Source organism: Erinaceus europaeus (assembly GCF_950295315.1).
Source record: "Erinaceus europaeus chromosome 6 unlocalized genomic scaffold, mEriEur2.1 SUPER_6_unloc_12, whole genome shotgun sequence".
NCBI classification, from domain to species: Eukaryota; Metazoa; Chordata; class Mammalia; order Eulipotyphla; family Erinaceidae; genus Erinaceus; species Erinaceus europaeus.
The window spans coordinates 203,537-224,969 of record NW_026647117.1 but is presented as its reverse complement, the minus strand read 5'-3'; positions in this window follow the sequence as shown (position 1 = coordinate 224,969).

The following is a 21,433-nucleotide window of genomic DNA, read 5'->3' as shown; positions in this document are numbered from 1 at the left end:
TTGGGTTTATGAAGGCTCTTTCAAGAGGAGGCTGGTGGGTGGAAGGGCTTCCAGAAGAAAGTGCCTGGGACATAGCTGTCCCAGGTGGGAGAGGAGCTGCAAGCAGTGCTTTTGAAACAGCTCGACAAACACTGGGGGTTGGAGGAGCACGGGTGTCATGCTGAAATGAGTATTTTTCTAATTTCTAAATCAACTTTCCCACTGATTCTCCACCAAATAAAACCTCTCCCAGAACACAGAGGGGCTTCCCTCCAGTCACCACTAGTAGCTTGGGCCTTTTTTTTTTCTTTTTTATTTAAGAAAGGATTAATTAACAAAACCATAGGGTAGGAGGGGTACAATTCCACACAATTCCTACCACCCATTCTCCATTTCCCACCCCGTCCCGATAGCTTTCCCATTCTCCATCCCTCTAGGAGCATGGACCCAGGGTCATTGTGGGTTGCAGAAGGTAGAAGGTCTGGCTTCTGTAATTTCTTCCCTGCTGAACATGGGTGTTGACTGGTCGGTCCACACTCCCAGTCTGCCTATTTCCCTACTAGGGTGGGTCTCTGGGCAAGCGGAGCACCAGGACACATTGGTGGGGTCTTCAGTCTAGGGAAATGATTATAGTATGTTTACTTAACATCTTTCAATGGGATACCAAAATAATTTTTTTTCTCCTTGTGGTGAGAATACTGAAGATTTACTCTCCCAACAGCTCTGTTATCTTCCATACAACAGTGTTCACTGTGATCACCACAATGATCATCAGAATGTCTGATCTCAGACAGGAATCTTTATTTTTCGACCACTTTTCTCCTATTTTCCCTTGCCCTGTCTCTGGTACCAATAATTTTTTTTATCTATTTTTCTTTCTTTTCCATCACCTCTGGAGCTTTAACACTCTGGGGTGACTTTTTCAGATATAAAGAGCAAGTTGGTGGCCACATACTGAAGTTTCCTTTAATTCAGTGGGGCTGAGCTCAAACCTGGGTCTCACACATGATAAACAGCACAATATACAAATGAGCTACTGCCAAACAAATCTGATCTCTTCTCCTAAGAGTCTGGTGGTGGGTGGTGGTAGTGGGGTGTGTGTGTCTTAGATTCTAAATATAAATCAGATCATGCAATCACATAGAAACGTGCTTTTATATCTAAAGCTCTGGAAGGAACTGGTATCAGAGCCAGTTTTCATTTTTGTCATCTTCAGAGGACTAGGTTGTTCCATCTGTCTTCTCCACTAAATCCCCTAGGCCCTCTGTGTCACAGTGATCCGTATTCTTGCCACAGTCCTCCAGAAGCACCACTTTTTTGAGTCAGGCTTGGGGACTTCGTGCACTCCTCTTCTTCCTCTCTCCCTTTATAACCCAGCCAGAAAAAATAATAATAATACCATGTGTTTTACTTGCAACACTTCTCATTTCCAGTTTCTTTTTAAAAACTAATTTTATAAAATTATATATGTCAACAGCGGTTTAAATCCACACCATGCCTACCACCAGAGTTCTGAATCTTCAGTCTCTTCACTGCAATCCACTATAGTTCCCCTAAGGTTGTAGACATGCGCTAACCATCATCTCTACAACTATCTGTCTCCATTTATACACGATTTCTCCCATTTTCTCCTGATTCAAATCTCTGTTCCTCTCCAAGCCATTCATGACAAAATAACTACCTCCATATGCCCTTCTCCTTTTCCTTATTTCTCTCTGGGTGCTGATGGAGATGGAGATCAGAATCCTCTTATCTTCATCTTACCACTTCTCCCCCACTGGGAGTACAGATCAGGGTTGTTTTTGGGGTGCAGAAGGTAGGGGTTCTGGCTTCTGTAATTGCTTCTCTGCTGAACACAGTCACTGGCAGGTCGAACAATACTCCCAGCCTGTACCTATCTTTCCCTAGTGGACCAGAGCTCTGGAGGTGGGAGCATCCAGGACACATTGGTGAGGTCATCTGCCCAGAGAAGTCAGGATGAAGTCATGGTAGCATCTGTAACTTGGTATCTGGAAGGTGATGTGGCCTAAATTGAGACAAACTAGTTATTGAACAGGAACCAAAAAGATAGGATTAGAGCAGATGAGATTAGGAATTTTAGGGTAGAATAAAGCTAGGAAAACCATTTTAGGCATGTTCAGGGGGCACACAACTACGGTAGTTTTGCTTGAGTTTGATAGCTAGCCTGAAGTTAGAATGAATATTGTCTGAAAGAATGGTGTCAGGTTCTGGATGACAGCATGATGTCGACCAGACTTCCCTGGACTGAAGGAAGACCCCACCAATGTGTCCTGGAGCCTGCTTCCCCAGAGACCCACCCTACTAGGGAAAGAGAGAGGCAGACTGGGAGTATGGATCCACTAGTCAATGCCCATGTTCAGCAGGGAAGCAGTTACAGAAGCCAGACCTTCCACCTTCTGCACCCCATAGTGACCCTGAGTCCATATTCCCAGAGGGATAGAGAATGGGAAAGCTATCAGGGGAGGGAATGAGATATGGAGATTGGGTGGTGGGAATTGTGTGGAGTTGTACCCCTCCTATCCTATGATTTTCTTTATGTCTCCCTTTCTTAAATTAAAAAAAAGTAAATAAAAGAAGAAATCCCAGAAAAAAAAATGGTGTCAGAGTAGAGAAAAGGGCTAAAAAGTTGGATTAAGGCAAATGATGGATAAAATGAACTATCTCTATCCATCTGACCGAGGGCCCATACATATTTGTACTTATACTTTATATTTACATTTATACTTATATTTATAATATACTTATATTTATATTTAGCACCAGAACCTGTGTAACCTCTAAGTCCCTGTTGGTCTGAGATCACAGCTCATGGTCACAGCTGGGAACATTGCAGGCTGCACTCATTTCAGGACACAGTGTTTTTTGAGTGGCAGGGCAGGATACCCCAGCCTCCCTTCAGAGACTGGGGCTATCCCTACAGTCACTGCTTTATGGTGAAGACAAGGTCATAGGAGGGCCAACAAGATGCCCTTCTTGATGGATTTTTTCCAGGGGCTGGGCTCCAGGGCACTGTGGTGGAGGCCGTAGCCCCCGAGGGACATGCGCCCAGGGCCCTCTCCGGTCCCCATGTCCCCACTTGCCCTGTGGGTCCCCGTGCAGCAGTTGTCTGTTTGGAGGGACTCGGGGGGTGGGGTGAAGGAGGGCGGGCCAGGGGCCTGGGCTGGGGCGCAAGGTGGGAGGCAACAGGGGCTGAACGCCCCCCTAGGCGTGCAGGGGGCTGGCCCCTCTGGGTGGAGCTCGAACAGGCCGCCCCCAGTGCTCAGGTGCCTCCCTGGGCGCTGAGTGCGCAGGCGCCAACAGGCTGGCAGGACTGAAACCTGGCTAGAGACCGGTCAGAGTGCGTGGCGGCAGCAGCAGAGGCAGCGCTGGACCAACAGGAACCCTGACTGACTGACCAACGGAGGCTCGAGTCTCAGAGGCAACGGGACTACTACGCCCGCCTAGGGGCCCGCTAGCCATGTGGCCCAAAACCTGCTGAGCCTGGAGCACTCGAGGATGTCCGCGCTGAGGAAGGTGCGACTGTGGGGCCGGGTTGGTCTGGGCGCGGACGCCGTGGGGGGAGGGGATAGCGGGTGGCGGGGTAGGGTCCCCGCGGAGCGCGCGGTGTGGGCGGGGGACCCTGCGCTAGACTGCGTGGGGGCGGGAGCACGTAGGTCACTGCTCCTGAGCCAGAGCGAGGTTCCCCGGCACCTGTGCGTGGGACCCCGAGTTGGCAGCGTGGCCCCACGCCCTGGCAGCACTGAGTGCCCGGAGCCAGCGCGCGCATCCTGCACCTTGGCGGGTCCCTGGGTCCCGGGCTCTGGGGTGCACGGCGGGCGCCAAGTGGGGCGCCGCGTAGGTGCGATGGTCCCTCCTCAGCCCTGTGAGCCCAGTAGCAGGGAGACCCATGGAGGTGCTGACCAGCGAGAGGGCTACATGCTGACTGGGACTCCGGTTCTGGCACCTGAGGGGCAGCCACCATGGTGGTGGTGGGGCAGGCGGCACATTGCACCCCCCCCCCCACCTCCTTGGTCAATTCCCTGTGGTGACGCTCTCTGGGACCCGCGGGAAAGGAGAGGCATGGGGTCGCTGGTGCGGGTTGGCCTTGGCTGTGGCGACTGGGGTGGAGGGGGAAGGCGTGCGCCGACAGGGGGTGGCCAACGCCCTGCTCTCCAAGAGCAAGTGAGCCCGCTGGGCTTTTTTAGGGGTGGTTGCTAAGTGAAGACCTACCTGGCACAGGATTTTGTAACCAAGCCTCCCCTGGCAGCTGCTGTCACCTCTCGCGCCCCTTTGCTCTCTTGTGGGAGAAATAATGATGTGATGAGCACAGCCCTGCATGCAGAGGCCAGGGGGCGGCGGGTGCGGCCAGGTGGGCTGGCTGGGGTGTGTGTGTAGGGGGGCCACTGCCCACCGCCTCGCCCTACCCACCCGTGCTGCGCCAGGGGAGTCAGGACGAATTAGACTTGGGAAGCCTAAAGGAGAGAAGAGTTGCAAGAGGTGGGGAGGGGGTGGCGAGCTCTGGCGAGGTAGCAAGCAGAGGGGACCTGCCAGCAGTGGCCCAGGAAACTCTGGGCTCGTCCTGGATGGGGAACCCCACCAGCCTGTCGCTCTCCGTGAAGGTCTTGGGATTCGGAATCCATGATTTATCAGCGGTGGCAATCTTGTATGGATTAACAATACGGCCATTGCCTGCAGAACCGTCTTCAGTGTTGATTGATTCTGCCTGGGCTGCCTTAGGGAGATTGAAGTGCTGTAGAGTCTCCATCACCTTTGGCTGGAGTGCACAGGGGAGGCCACCTCACCTGCCACTGGACTGGGGGTGGGAGGGGTTGCGGGCTGGGGGACTTATCTGTTCTCACCCAGTCATCAATTTGGGGGTGGGGAGGCCTGTGCCTCTGATTGACACTCAGGGACTTTAGTCTCCTAAGTCTTGAAGACTCCTCTCAGCATAATCTGAGAGTGTCCCTGTGGCATATTCAGAGATTCCAAAGCCCAGTTAGCAACAAACCCCCTTTTAGCTCCACTTTCACCCCTGGGAGTGACATGTTTAGATTTGAGGTTGAGTTGCATTACAACACAATTTTCAGTTTACCTGCTTTATTTTCCTGGTGAAAGAAAGGTAATAGGTAACCAAGGCATAAAAAAGGTAAAATGATAAAAAAACATGCTAATATTTGGCAGGTCAAGTTGTTATTCTGGGTTTTCAAAAAATGTCATTAATCAGAATTTTCCAGTAGCCAAATTTTCTTGTACAGGTGACTCAGATTTTGACTCTAATAATACTTGTAGAGTGTGCACCATTTCCTTTAGATGGGGTGACTTTTCCATTGCCTGCAAGAGAACAAATGAGCATTATTTTGTACCCCACATCTGGCATTATGGCTAGTGGGATTCAGGGTGTATGGTGTACGTGGGTACATTTGGACTGAGAGATAGGGCCTTGCAGGCCTGCAGGGACAGGAACAGGAACTACATGCACCAAAGACACTATCTTCTCCACCAACATTTAGAGTCAATTTATCCTCTGTCAGTAGTTCAGCAGACCTGAGGGTTCTTCTCAGTAAAAGTTGTTCAAGGGAACTGGACTTTATACATGCAAATCACTCAGTTCCCTTTATTAACTCTTTCCTCCATGTTTCTCTGTTCTTGGTTAAGAGTTCATATAAGCCACAGATGTCATCGATGTCACTTGTCATGTCAAACTTGTGTATTGCACTTGAGACTAAGTGGTAACTTGAGTGAGCAAAATGAGTACTATGTCCAGTAACCAAGCAGATGAAATAAAGGTTCTCAGTTCAGCATTCTAAGTCATTGTTTCAAACTCTTAATCATTTATTCCTCCTTCTTCGAAAGAACTTTGCACTTATAGTATAATTATCCTAAGTGGTACTGTTTGAGACAAAAATAAACATGTATTCTACTTTCCAATATTTCTGAATGTTATAGGTTACTTGTGGTGGAAATGAAATTTAACATGTAAAACCCTTCTATAGAATTCAGATTACATTGGTATTTCCCCCCTTTGACATATATATCCTGTATAGCTCTCTGTTGTTAGGTTTTATAAAATGGTATAAGTTACAAAATAAATAATAGCAATTAATAATAATACTCAATAGAAAAAGTCCTTTGGGGGGCCGGCAGTAGTGCTTCAGGTTAAGCATACATGGTACGAAGTGCAAGGACCTGTGAAAGTATCCCAGTTCAAGCCCCAGCTCCCTACCTACAGGGGAGTTGCTTCACAGGTAGTGAACCAGGTCTGCAATCATCTATTTCTCTTCCCCTATCTTCCCTTCCTCTCTCAATTTCACTCTGTCCTGGGACCAGATGGTGGCACACCTGGTTGAGTGCATATGTCACAATGTGCAAGGATCCAGGTTCGAGCCTGGTCCCCACCTGCAGGGGGAAAGCTTCACAAGTGTTGAAGAAGGGCTGCAGGTATCTCTCTGTCTCTCTCCCTCTCTATCACCCTCTTCCCTCTTGATTTCTGGCTGTCTCTATCCAATAAATAAATCAATAAAGGTAAAAAAGGGAGTTGGGTGGTAGAGCAGCGTGTTAAGCACATGTGGTGTAAAGTGCAAGGACTGGCATAAGAATCCCGGTTCGAGTCCCTGGCTCCTCACCTGAAGAAGAGTCACTTCACAAGTGGTGAAGCAGGTCTGCAGGTGTCTCTTTTTCTCTTCCCCCTCTCTGTCTTCCCCTTCTCTCACCATATTTGTCTGTCCTATCTAACAACGATGACATCAATAACAACAATAATAAAAACCAACAAGGGCAACAAAAAGGAAAAATAAATATTAAAAAAAGAAAAAAATTCACTCTGTCCTATCCTATAAAAAAGTGCTTTACAGAATTAAAATACATTGTATTCCAGGTACCTAGAACCTGACCAGTTTTGAAAATAAAGAATTATAATGGGGCTTTTCATTTATTGTTAGAGGATCTGTTATTGCTCTTAACAGAGTATCTTTCATGAAATGCACATAGGGTGCAGAGATGCCTTGATGCTTTTGTTATTTAAAACAACATATTGAGGTGACAACTAGGAGATAGCTCACTTAGTAGAGCACACACTTTGCCATGCTAAGTATTCATAGGAGCACAATGCAGTGGGGAAACTCCATGAGTGGTAAAGTAGTGCTGTGGTGTTTCTCCTCCCTCTCTCCCCCTCTCTTTCTGTCTCTTTCTCACCCTCTCTCTCTCTCTCAACCCCTTTCTTTCCATCCTCTGTATGAAAAAAAAAAGAGAAAATAGTCTACTTGGAGTGGTTGATTGTTGCAGACACTGGTGGCAAAAAAGTAAGTATATAATATTGATTTAAGAAAACATGGAAGTCATAGTTTCTCAGTTGCCCAAGTTATTGAATAATAGGCACTTTGACTACAGATTTTAAAGGAGTGTTAATTAAATATATTTTATTGACACACAGAATAGATATGCCCTGGTCTTTCACTGGACACAATAAAAATAACTATGCCTTTGTGCCTTGGGCAGAAGGGAGTCCTGTGTCAGCACTGCCAGTACATTGGTTATGAAGAGTTGTGTTCAGGAAGTCAGTCGTAAGGACAAGATGACTCAGTGGGCAGCACATATACCTTACCATGAGTTTTAGTCTTGGAACCACATGGGAGTACCATGGATAGCACTGGGGTAGCTCCCCTGATGAAGTAGAATGATGATGTGATACTCCTGTCCCCAAGATAGTGAAGAAAGAAAAAGGGCCAAAGAGGTCTCTCAGTAGTGTTATCTGCCACACATGAAGCCATAAATTGATGTTGCATATGTCCAAGGCTCAGAGCTCATTTCTGGCACTACATTAAAACAAATAAATAAGCAGGAAGTCAGCAAGCAGAGTGTTCTCGTGCAGTTAAATCACTTGTAAGGACTGACAAAGTTGCTCACTTGGATAATGCAGAACTTTGCCACATGTGTGACCCAAGTTTGAGCCCGGCCCCCATAGCATTGAAGAAAGCCTAAGTTCTCCGGTCTCTCTCACTCTTTCTACTTCTGCCCATTAAAAAGAAAAGTTATTCTTCATCCACCATAGTTTTACTTAATGCTGTATTTATCAAACAGTCCATTCCCAGAAGACTGGCATTTTCTTTGTCTGGGCTCCGGAGTGTATAAGATGGTGTGTGTGTGTGTGTGTGTGTGTGTGTGTGTGTGTGTGTGTGTGTGTGTGGTGTCAGGGCTCTCCTTTTGAAAGGCCAAGTCTCAGCTCTGTCTTGTGGTGTGCCAGACACAGATAGGTGCACTTACCCTGCCTTCTAGCCTGAACAGTAGTGATAAGGAATGGACTGAGCTGTCCATGGCAGCTGGAGTTCAGTAACCACTGCTCTGCTTTTTCAGCCATTACTTTCTGCCCCTATGCTGTGGAGATGCTTCTCAGTCAGTAGCTCCTGGTCCTCTCATTCAGTCCCTTGGAGTGACAGTCCTCTTGGGCTGATCTGTCATTTCTCAGAGAGAATATTATAGGGCTCACTCTTGAGAAAATGTGCGTCTCCTGAATTATTCCCAGTCATTTTTCCATGATGGATGCCTCCAGCTTTTATTCTTAAACTCTCTTTCCTGCTAGAAGAAGTTGTCCTGCACTCTTGCCCTTGTGATTGGACCTCCATAGACATTTGCATGTAAATTTCCTTGGACTATTATATTTGCCTTTCTGAGAGTCTTGCTATTTTCAAAATGGGTTCTGCTTTGTCTAATGAGAACCCTTCCTGTTTGAGAATTTTGGTATCCAGGGATAAGATAACATGACATTTATTTATTTATTTTTGAGCTGAGACAGAAACATGCCTTTTGAGCAGAGGGAATCCTTGGGAGGAAGGCTGAAAGGAAGTGGGGCCTAGAATTGTTGCTGGGTGTCAACAGCTTAGGTGGTGGCTGTACACAGAGCAACATGGCCACTTTAATGTGAATTCAGGCAAGAATCTGGTTGTCTATCCATGGCAACCACAGTAAAGTATGAGTTTTTCTAAAAATAATAATAATAATTACATGAAAACTACTGAAGAGCAAGATTTTCAGTCTTCAGCGGATATTCTCATCTGGTGTAGTCATAGAATAACAAAAAAGAAAACTTTTAATGAGTCATTGCTAAAAAGGAACATTTGCAACCAGCCTTTCCTTAAAATCATAGAAAATATGTTAACAGTAACTTTGTATGTAAGTTTAGGTAGGCATTACCTTTAAAATGATGTACTATACTCTGCACAAAAGAAAAAAAGTACTGAACTAATCCACCAGAACCTGTAACTATATATGTTAAGCCAGCCAAGATGTCATTATCCCCTTGTCTGTCATGAAAAGTTGTCCTGCTCTCCTGGATGAGGATGAATAGGAGCCCCTCTGGGGTGACAGTTCAAGTGGTATCACTGAGTTCTGATCCTAATACTCAAAAGGGGACAGAATCTATGCTGATTTGATAGGATTGTCACAAGGATGAAGTGAAACTGTGGCTGTACAGCATACAGCAATAGAGAAGCTCCAGAGGTGACTCAGCAGGTAGAACACAGAGCCTGTGTGTGAGAGTCCCAAGTTCAATCCCTGGTATGTACATGCTAGAGTTGTTACTGATTCTCTCTTTCTTCTAAATAAGTACATACATACACAATGAACTTTTCCCCCTTTTTATTTGATAGGACAGAGAGAAATTGAGAGGAGGGTGAGGAGACAGCCAAAGAGAAAGAGGAAACACTTGCAGTACTGTGTCACTGCACATGAAGCTTTTCTCCTGCAGATGGGGACCTGGGACTTCAACACCAGTTCCACTACAACATGTGTGCTCAACTGGGTGCACCACTGCCCAGTCTCCATATTTTAAAAATAAAGCATTTAGCATAGTGCTCACAGTCATTCTCAATGAAGCTGGTTCATTGGGACCCATTTGCAGCCATCTTGCATAGTTTGTGACCAGGCCATCTTCATATTACCATCCACCCAGAAAATAATGATTTACAGGACAGTTCTTACATGGGTTACTTGTTCATCCTTCCATGATAGGTATCTACACACCATTCCCACCATCAATTTTGCTCCACCACTGTGCATTGGGTCCCTGATAGCCACTCAACTCCCTTCCGTGGGCTTTCTGCAATGGAGAACATCTAGTCTGGTTTTCACCCAGTGTTTTATCTTTCTTTCTTTTTAAAAAATTTTATTTATTCCCTTTTGTTGCTCTTTTTTAATTGTTGTAGTTACTACTGTTGTTGTTGTATAGGACAGAGAGAAATGGAGAAAGTAGGGGAAGACAGAGAGGTGGGAGAGAAAGACAGACACCAGCAGACCTGATTCACTGCCTGTGAAGCGACTCCCCTGCAGGTGGGGAGCTGGGGGCTCAAACAGGGATCCTTACACCAGTCCTTGCGCTTTGTGCCACGTGCGCTTAACCCACTGTGCTACCGCCTGACTCCCTGTGTTTTATCTTTCTTAAGTTCCACTTATAAGTGAGGTCATATAGTGTTCATTCTTCTCCTTTTGATTGATCTCACTTAACATGATTTCTTCAAGTTCCGTTCAAGATGGGGCAAAAGAGATTGTTACATCATTTTAAATAACTGAATAGTATTCCATTATGAATATAGACCACAATTACCTTTCTCTTCTATTCCCTTCTTCTTCCTCCTCCTCCTTCTCTTCTCTTCTCTTCTCTTCTCCCCTCCCACCACCTCCCCTCCCCTCCTCTCTCTCTCCCCCCCTCTCCGAACAGGGGCTTAAATCCAGGTCTTTAACATGGTAATATGTGTGTTTAATTGGATGCACCACTGCCTACCCCTAGACGTTAAATTTCTTAACCACCTGTCTGTTGTTGGGCATTTAGCATGGTCTGTTGTTGACCTATTTTCCCAGAGAATTATGGCTGCTGTTCTGAATGTGAAACCATGTGGGTGAAGTCTTAAGCTTTTGTCTCCAAATCCAAGCTACTTTTCTGTGCCCCCCCCCAACACTTGGGAAGCAGGGTGAGTGTCCCAATGAGAACTTAGATGTGATATCAGTACCGCTTTCTGATCCATAGGGTGGGCCAAGTAACACTCTGCACCTTCTATGGAATAGCATCTCACCATCAAAATTTCCCCATCCCCCCAGACCCCCTGCCCCTGGCACCTTTCTTCTGGAGAGACAGCTCTTAAAAAACAGTGCCCCGGGGAGTTGGGCGGTGGCGCAGTGGGTTAAGTGCACGTGGCACAAATCACAAGGACAGGCTTAAGGATTCCTGTTTGAGCCCCCAGCTCTCCACATGCAGGGGAGTCACTTCACAAGTGTTGAAGCAGGTCTGCAGGTGTCTGTCTTTCTCTCCACCTCTCTGTCTTCCCCTCCTCTCTCCATTTCTCTCTATCCAATCCAACAACAATGACATCTTAGGACAAAAGAATGGAAAATAATGACCTCCAGGAGCAGTGGACTGTAGTGAAGGCACCAAGCCACAGCTGTAACCCTGGAGGAAAAAAAAAAAAGAAATCTTTGGTCCATTCTCGCAGAGGGATAAAGATTATGGAACCTTCCAATGGAGGGGAGGGTATAGGGAACTCTGGTGACTGGAATTGTATGGGATTGTGCTTCTCTTATCCCACAATCTTGTTAATCATTATTAAATGACTGATTTAAAAAAAAGATAAAATAATCTATAAAAACAAAGAAGCACACTATCTGCTAGCTACCTTCTTAGTAACCTTCTGAAGCACCACATCCATTCTGTAGTATTTTAGAAAAGAGTTTATTGTAGCTAGCTTAACACAAATACTAAAGAAAACATGTTCTTTATGCACTTGTTGCTGGAGGAACATTGCTTGGTTTTTTTTTCCTATATTTATTAGTGATTTAATAATGGGCTTAATTGTTTTGTTGTTATTGTTGAGTCATATGATTGATTGTCATTTGTGATCAGTGTCTTGTCAGTTTTGTGACTTCCAGGTATCTTCTCCCAATTTCCACGTTACCTTTGTGTGTGTGTGTGTGTCTGTATGAAATTTTCTTTTAATGTGAAGAAGCTGTTAAATTTGATGTAGTCCCAGTAATTTAACCTTGTTTTAGTTTTGCTTACCCATAGTGTGACAAGTCTCCAAATAGAGCCTGATGTTAAATTGTGGACGTGTTTCACCAATGTTTTCTTCTCTATAATTTTTAGTCTCAGTTCCAATAACCAGATCTTTGATCCATCTTGAGTTATTTGGCATATGGTGTTAAGGGCTGGTGCCATTTCATTTTTCATTGACTACCCAGCATCAGCTATTGAAGAGGTCTTTTTTCCTCCCACCCCCCACTGAAAAGGTTTTAGTCCTTTATTATGTACACATGGGTTTATTTATGAAATTTCAATTTTGTTTTGTTGGTCTATAAATTTTTTTTTTCCAGTACAGTATGTAACATTAACTACTATTGCTTTGTATCATCAATGGAAGTCAGGAATGTTATGTATGCATTGTTTGGTTTTTGCTAGACTGCTATGGTGCTGACTCCCCTCTGGACATCTTTAGTAAAATATTTTCAATAAATGTGAAAACGCATACCTTGGGATTCATAGTGTGATTATTAATACATGATTGTTAGTTCCAATAATTAGCATATTTAATAAATATTAAAGTAGATTTTTAAATTAACTCATCTCTATATAATTAAATTATATGGCAAAGTTAGTAAAAATGTAAAACCAAGGTCTCTTTTGCAATCTTCTCCTTGGGCAACAGAAGATGACTTGTCATTTATAAGCCAGGTTCTAGTAGGAATGAACATGTCTGGCTCCACTCTGAAACATTTCTTTTTAATATTTACTATGGCTTTCAATTTCCCATCATTTTCCTTCCAAGTTCAGCTCATTAGCAAATCCAGTAGCAAGTCTAGAATGAAATTTTCAAGAGAAAATGATCTTGTCTTTTACTTCCAAAAGCCTGAAGATTCAGTGAAAAGATAGAGGTATTTATTTCTTCTAGTGTAGGTGATTATTTTTCTTATGATTAATGAAGAAATAGCTACAATTCAACGCCAGAGGGTAAGCTGTTGCCCAGGGGTTCTTTTCAACCTTTTGTTAATTAGGAAATTCTTGAGCCCAATTATTCAAGTAATGCTTTGACTACTTTCTTTTTTATTATTTATTTATTATTCCCTTTTGTTGCCCTTGTTTTTGTTATTGTAATTGTTGTTATTGGTGCCATCTTTGTTGGATAGGACAGAGGGAAATGGAGAGAGGAGGGGAAGACAGAGAGGCAGAGAGAAAGATAGACACCTGCAGACCTGCTTCACCTCCTGTCAAGCGACTCCCCTGCAGGTGGGGAGCCAGGGGCTTGAACCGGGATCCTTACACTGGTCTTTAAGCTTTGCGCCACCTGCGCTTAATCCGTTGTGCTACCACCTGACTCGCTATTTGACTACTTTCTTTGTAAATAGATTTAGGTAAATTAGTTCTCCTCCAGGACCATATTTAAAGCTGACTCTCCATCAAAATCCAAAGGCACACACCTGTGAAAAATGGCAAAAAGGCACTGAAGTTCCAGGTTCAATCTGCCATACCACCATAAGCCACAGTTGAGCAGTGTTATGGTAAAATAAAAATAAAATGAAACAAAATAAAGAATTTAAATAAAAAATAAATCTACCACCCTCAAAAGTATGTCTTTGGGGGAAAAATAATTTCAAGGGATGAGAATAATGGAGATTCCTTTTTAGAGATAAGGCCAACTTCTTGGGAAAAGTTGACCAGTGAGGAAAGCAGAATTTTATGTGTAGTGATGCCTTTTATTCACCATGTCTCCTCTTGCTAAGCTTACTAGCTGGCCTTCTGTTACCACTCTGACAGGAGGCTTCAGGACTGGAGTTCTGGGATTTGGGGACCTGAGCATGAGTCCACCAGGAGTCACATGGCACCGGGACACCACATATCCCACTGGAGGATGAGGCGGTCTGCTCTGGAATGGGGTCTGTGACATCAGAACATGGCTGCCCCGATGAGATCACTGCATCCCTCCTGGCTTCCGGCAGGTTCTAGGCACCTGGGCTTCCTGAGGGGAGAGACCAAAGGGCACCTGGTAGGGAAGCAGCGGTGTGCGTGGCCTTGTGCCTGTAGACTTCAGGAAATGCCCCGGGTGGGCCGTGCACTGGTGCACCTTCCTCAGCACTCACGGAACCACAAGCAAGGACCTGGGTTCAATCCCAGGACCCCACCTGTGGGGAGAGGTGGGTCAGCTTCAATAAATACATAAATGCACACGTGCCTTCAGAGAACACCCAGGAGACTCTTAACTAAAATGTCACTGTTGCTACTATTTGGGAGGAACTCTCTTAAAAAAATCTGGGCTCTGAGTGCACACTTTACAGTGTTCAGGGACCTGGGTTCGAGCCCCTGCTCCCCACCTACAGGGAGAAAGTTTCTTGAGTGATGAAGCAATGATGCAGGTGTCTGTCTGTCTCTACCTCACCTTTTCCTATCTGTCTCTTTTTTGTTCACTATTCCCGTTACCAAAGGTGTGTGTCCCCATCCTCACCCCCATAGATAACCACTAGAGTTCACACACAGTCTTAGAAATAGGTCAACATTTTGTTTTTTTGTCACATTTATAGACTCAATAGTCCATATCCCACATATGAGTGAAACCATTCAGTGGTTGTCCTTACTCCTAACTTGCATCATTGAACATCATCTTCTCCAGTTTCAGCCACTTTATCCCAAAGTACACAATGTCATCCCCCTTTGACAGCTGCATAATACTCTCTTTTTATCTAGGCATCTGTCAAAAGGGCATTTTGCCTGTTTCCAGGTCTTTGCTATTGTGACTAAAGCCACTATGAACACGGAGGTGCACATATCCCTCTGAGTCAGTGCTTTTATATCTTTTGGGTATATGCCTAGGAGTGGAATTGCTGGGTCATGTGGCATTTCCATTGTTATTTGTTTAAGGAGTCTCCATCCTGTTCTCCAGACTGAGTTCACCAGTTTGCATCCCACCAGCAGTGCAGTAGACTTCCCCTCTCTCCATATCCTCTCCAACAGTTATCTTCTCTTGTTTGACTGATGGAGCCTGTTCTCACAGGTGTGAGATGGCATCTCAAAGTGGTTGTGATTTGCACGTCTCTGATGATGGGTGAACTGGAGCATTTCCCCCTGTGTCTGTGGGCCATGTGTATCTCTTCTTTAGAGAGCCACCTACTCATATATCCTGACCACGTTTTATTGTGTTCATTTTGTTGAGGTTTCATCCTACCTTTCTCAATTTCTCTCTCTATATATCCAAAATAAAATTAAAATGACCACTAACTAGTAGGGTAACAAAGGGAAAATAAATATTTAAAGAATTTATTTAAAAACACCACTAGCAGCCTTTGAGTCATCATTCACGCAGACACCAAGTCCTGGTGGTAATCCTGGTAAAAATAAAGAAATAAATGCCTTCAGAGAAAATCCTGGAGACTTTGCACTAAAATCATTATTCCTACTATGCAGGAAGATCTCACTTAATAAAATGCAGGATGCTGGGTGGGTCTGAGCCCTTCTCCATGTGAGGGTGATGGTGGGCTGCAGTCCCCGCCCCTGGCCTGCCCCTTGGACCCAGAGCAGAGTCCCCAATGCCCTTCGTGTGGGTCACACACCCGACTCTTGGTCATCCTCACCCGGTAACAACCTTTCCCTCCATCCACAGCCTGCAGTGACCACACCAGCAGGACCCAGGACAGAAGCATATCCATAGCCAGGCATGCGCAGTGCTGGGAGACTTGAGCCCAGAGAAGAGGCTTCAGACAGGTTAGGCAGACAGGTTTGCAGATGTGGCAGTGCTAATTCATGTGCTTGAACTGATGTCTCCTTAGTATCCTGCCTGTGAACAACCAGACCAGCGAGGTCAGTGAACCTGCTGGAACCTTTCGGGGACTGCTGTTTTCCCTGAAGTGACCCCAGGAAGGCAGGGCCTCAGTCTGCTGGGGGAGGAAGCCGCTCGGCCATGTGGCAGATGGGCACTGAGATGTTGTGGAAAGCAGAAAGTTTAGTCCTTAAGGAAAGAAGCTGCTGGCAGCGGGTTCCTTTTTGGTGGCAGGAGCACTGAGCTGGATGGTTGAGGACTGAGATGGATTTGGGCAGTTGGGCGAGAACGGCCTTTGAGAGTCGCAGGCAGCAGAGCAGGAAACTGGAGGGTGTGAGAAGAGACAACTGACGTCCCCAGGGCAGTGTGAAGGGGTGGGTTGAAAGGGGGTTCTGGTGGGGTTGTCCTTGTGACTGGGCAGTGGCTCAGCGGTAATGGCCCTGGGCTTGCCTTTGTGACACTGAACTTGAGTGCATGAGGTCTTGGTTTCTGTGCCAGCACTGCTAGTGTGAGAGATGAGTGGTGCTCTCTCCCTGTCCTATAAAATACAAGGGGGGGATGGCATCTGGGAATGGTGCGTTCATAGTCCAGGCACCAAGCCCCAGCTTGCTTAAAAAATTAAAAATAGGGTACAGGCTGTGGTGCACTGGGTTAAGCACACATATAACCATGTGTAAGAATATGGGTTTGAGACCCACTCCTCACCTGGATAGAGAAAGTTTCATGAGCGATGAAGATATTTTTCTCTCTCCCTTTCTATCTACCCTTCTCTTTCAGTTTCAATCTGTCCTCTCAAATAAACAAAAAACAGAAAAAATTAGTTGCAAGGAACCATGGATTCCTAGTGTTGGCAGGGAGCCCAGCGATAACCCTGGTAGCAAAAAAATAAATAAAAAGAATAAATTAAAAATAAAATAAAAATGTTTAGGCTCAATTTGTGGCATATATATTAGACATCTTGTAGTTTTCACCACATTTACAGTCATATGTGGAACACTTCAGTTCTGTCATATTGTGACAATGTTGTGACCTCAGGTTTTCTGTAATGAGAGAGTTGATAGACGTCAGACTAGATGATTTGCTTGATGCTGCTTTGCCAAGATTTATGTGGAATTTTGGAACATTATGACATATAGAAAATGTTTACTTGACGTTGCTGATATAATCTCTAGTTCTTTCCTAATGAAAAACAAAAGAATTCCGGGGCCAGGTAGTGGTGTTCCTGATTGAGTGCACATGTTATGATGTGGAAGGATCCAGGTTCAAGGCTCCAGTCTCCACCTGCAGAGGGAAAGCTTTGTGAGTGGTGAAGCAGTGTGGCAGGTGTCTCTCTTCCTATCACACTTCACTCTCAATTTCTGACTCTTTCTATCCAGTAAATAAAGATTATAATTAAAAATTTTAAAAAAGACAATTCCTTCCAACAGTTTGCTTTATAGCATGTAGCAGCTCCCTATCAGTCATAGAGAAAAATAGAGGAGAATTAGAAATTCCTGTAAGCTCACTGATAACTTTTCTTGGGTCTTACTTAGAAACATTGCTCAGCTCTGCCTGATAGTTTAAACATGTAAGTAGAGTTTTCCTTCATCAGTCTTTGGTGCATATAATTTAACTCTGATCTAAATTGCATAGAGTAGAAATAAGAAGATGTGAAGTCTAATCATTTAGTAATCACAATGGCATTTTTGGTGCAGAGGAATAGGGAGTGGTGTCAGGAAATACTAGCACCACGCAAGCACTAAGGATTGCCAACTGACTACCCTGATACACAGGGTGCTCTCTGCTGGTCTTTTAGGCTCATATTCTTCTTTTTATTTTATATTTTAAATAAATATTTATTGGTTCCCTTTTGTTGCCCTTTTTGTTTTATTGTTGTCCTTATAGATGCGGTTTGTTGTTGGATAGGACAGAGTGAAATGGAGACAGAAGCGGAAGACAGAGAGGGGGAGAGAAAGATAGACACCTGCAGACCTGCTTCACCTCTTCTGAAGCGACTCCCAGGATCCTTACACTGGTTCTTGTGCTTTGAGCCATGTGTGCTTAACCTGCTGTGCCACTGCCCAGTTCCCTTAGGCTCATATTCTAAGAGAACTGGTACATTGACTTGATCCACCTCAGGGATCCTGAAACACTCTAGTCAACTTTAAAAAGAGTCCAATTTTGTTTTGTGGGCTGGGTGTTGTGCAGTGGTAGAGTACAGGACTTGTGAGCATGAGATTCTAAATTAGATTCTAACACCATATGAATCAGATTAATGCACTGATCCTCTTTTCTTAAATAAATTAAAAATACAATTATTAATTAGAAATTGAGTTTATCTGTTTGTAGGAATAATTATACCCATCAAAAGTGCTAAATTGTCATATTCCTCTGTTTTAAGCTCCCTTATTTATGACAGTACATGAAAAATCAGATATTTATTAAATTGCATGACTAAGCTAGAAATTGACTTGTGAGAATTTCCCTATAAGCTTAATGGCATTGGGTTCAGTCTTCATGGATTAAAAAGGCAGTATGGTGAAACTAGGTATCTGCATCAGCATCTTAATGTGTTCTTACTCCTGGAAACAGCTAGAGAACTAGAAAGTTTGTGCTGCTTTCTCCACCAAACCTACTCAAACCTGCCCTTTGTGTGTGTTCAGGTTTAATGTATTTCACATGCATTAACCTCTTTACATATTAGTGCCACATTGTAGTATAGTAACAACCCCTTTCTTTTTTTGTTTGTTTCTTTTTTTAATATTTATTTTTATTATTCCCTTTTGTTGCCCTTGTTTTATTGTTGTAGCTATTATTGATGTTGTTGTTGTTGGATAGGAAAGAGAGAAATGGAGAGAGAAGGAGAGAAAGATAGACACTTGCAGACCTGCTTCACCGCTTGTGAAGCTATTCCTCTGCAGGTGAGGAGCTGGGGGCTCGAGCCAAGATCCTTACACAGGTCCTTGCGCTTTGCGCCAAGTGCGCTTAACCCGCTGCGCTACTGGCCGACTCCCAACAACCCCTTTCTTTGTCTGAAAGTTATTTTATCTACAAAATCTTACTTCTTTACTTAGTAACTGTCTATCCATCTAGCTGGTGTTATAAAGTAACTTGAACATGTGGAGTGTTTTATTATGTCACTTCTTTATCAGTAATGCTACTACTAAGACAAAGTAAGTGTGGATCACTTGTTAAAAATATACCCCTGGAAGTTGGGCAGTAGCACAGAGGGTTAAGCTCAGGTGGCGCAAGGCACAAATACCAGTGTAAGGATCCTGGTTCAAGCCCTGGGCTTCCCACCTGCAGGGGAGTAGCTTCACAGGCAGTGAAGCAGGTTTGCAGTGTCTCTTTCTCTCTCCTCCTCTCTGTCTTCCCCTCCTATCTCCATTTCTATCCAGCAATGGCTACAACAATAACTATTAAAAAACATCTAGGGCAACAAAGGAATAAATAAATAAGTAAATAAATAAATAAATAAAATATCCCTCTGAGCTTTCCTATAGAGGTTGCTTAGAGACAGAATAGAAGCTTTTGCCAAAGGCTACTTCTAGGTGGGATCTTCCTGGGCGGAGGTCTACCCCTAGACACCTCGGCATTATAGTGGACTAAGCTGTTTGAAGTGCTGTGTCCAGGTGTGTCATGTTCTGAAAGGGAAGGTCTGTCACCTCTCAGTGTGGATAAATCCTCTCAGTTTTCTTCTATTGTGATAGTAAGATTTCTTTGGAAATATTGAGGTGAAAACATAATAAAACCAACCTATGACAAACCCACAGTTAGTATGGTGGAAGTCACACACTCACCATTTGCAGATAATATGATAGTATTCATAGAAAAACCTAAAGAATCCAGCAGTAATCTCTTGGAAATTATCAAGTAATATAGTAAGATGTCAGGCTACAAAATTAACATATAAAAGGCAGTGGCATACCTCTATGGAAACACTAAATTAACAGAAGAAGAAATCAATCCCTTTTACTATAGCAATAAGAACAATAGAATATGTAGGAATAAACCTAACAAAGGAAGTGAAGGATTTGTATACTTAAAATTATGAGTCACTATTCAAGGAAGTAGAAAAATAATAGGAAGAATTAGCATCATCAAAATGAATATGTTATCCAGGACCAAGTACAATTTATTTTTATTTTTAAAAGTTTTTTATAATCTTTATTACTGCATAGAGACAGAAATTGAGAGGGGAGGGGGATGTAGAGAGGGAGACAGAGACAGAGAGACACCCTCAGCCATGTTTCACCACCTGTGAAGCTTGCCCCCTGCAGGTGGGGGCCAGGAGCTTGAACCTGTGTCCTTGTGCACTGTAATGTGTGCTCTCAACTGGCTGTGCCATCACCCTGCCGTTCATTTTTAGTACTTTGAGGAACTTCCCATTTGCTTTATCTAGAGCCTGGACCAGTTTACATATCTCTGCATAAGGGATCCTTTTTTTTCATACCCTCACCAATAACTGCTGTTTCTGGTCTTTTTGATGTTGTGGATTTGGTAGTGTGATTTCACTTATTTATTAAATTTATTTTAATAAATAAGTGGAGATATGAAGAGAAAGATATGAAGAGAAAGACTGCTCAGGTCTGGCTTATGAAGGTGATAAGGAAATGAAACTTAGACCTTGAATCCTCAAAATATCAGTCTTTTTTATAACCATTATGCCCTCTCCCCTATTCAAGATTTTTAAAAATAGTAATTAAATGAAAAAAGTGATCTATTTCTGATTTTATTTTACATGTGTTAAGGATAAGAATAATGGAGCTATAGAAATTTCCTTAGGTGATCTTAATTATTTTAAATGAAAAATATCATTTGACCTAAAAAATAATTGAGATGTAGTTGTAGTCTTACTTTGTTTGATTTATAGTACCATTCATTCTCATTATTTGCCCGAGATAGCTCAGATTCAAAATGAAGTATCTTATGCCTTATAAGTTACATACAGACATGCACAAAAACCTACAGTTACCTATAAGATGTATGTAAATTTTCTACCATAAGAAAAATCAAAATAATTGTGGAGTTTGGGGCTGTTGGGTTGGGTTATCTTCTGCCTTATAAGTTACATACACACATGCACAAAAATCCATAGATACCTATAAGATGTATGTGAATTTATCACCTTATGAAAAATCAAAATAATTGTGGAATTTGGGGCTGTTGGCCAAGACTAAGGTTGTTCAGTTTAGGAAATTTTTTCCCCCAGTGCTAAGAGAGGAGCTGCCACTCGAGGGCACTTAGCACTTTTTTTTTTTATTGTTTGACAATTAAAAAAATATCAGAGTCTAGTTTCCTTGCCTTTCTTTTAAAGAGAAGACATTTTTCCCCCTCCTCCAGAGTTATTGCTGGGTTTGGTGCCTGCACCATGAATCCACCACTCCTGGAGGCCATTTTTTTCCCACTTTTTTGTTGTCCTTGTTGTTGTAGCCTCATTGTGGTTATTATTATTACCATTGTTGATGTTGTTCATTGTTGGACAGGAAAGAGAAATGGAGAGAGGAGGGGAAGACAGAAAGGGGGACTCCCCTGCAGATGGGGAGCCGGGGGCTCCAACTGGGATCTTTATGCTGGTCCTTGCACTTTGCGCCACCTTTGCTTAACCCACTGCACCACCACCCGACCCCCAGAGAGAAGACATTTTACCAACAGTACAGATACAGTTATCTTCTCATTCAACTGCATGAGTT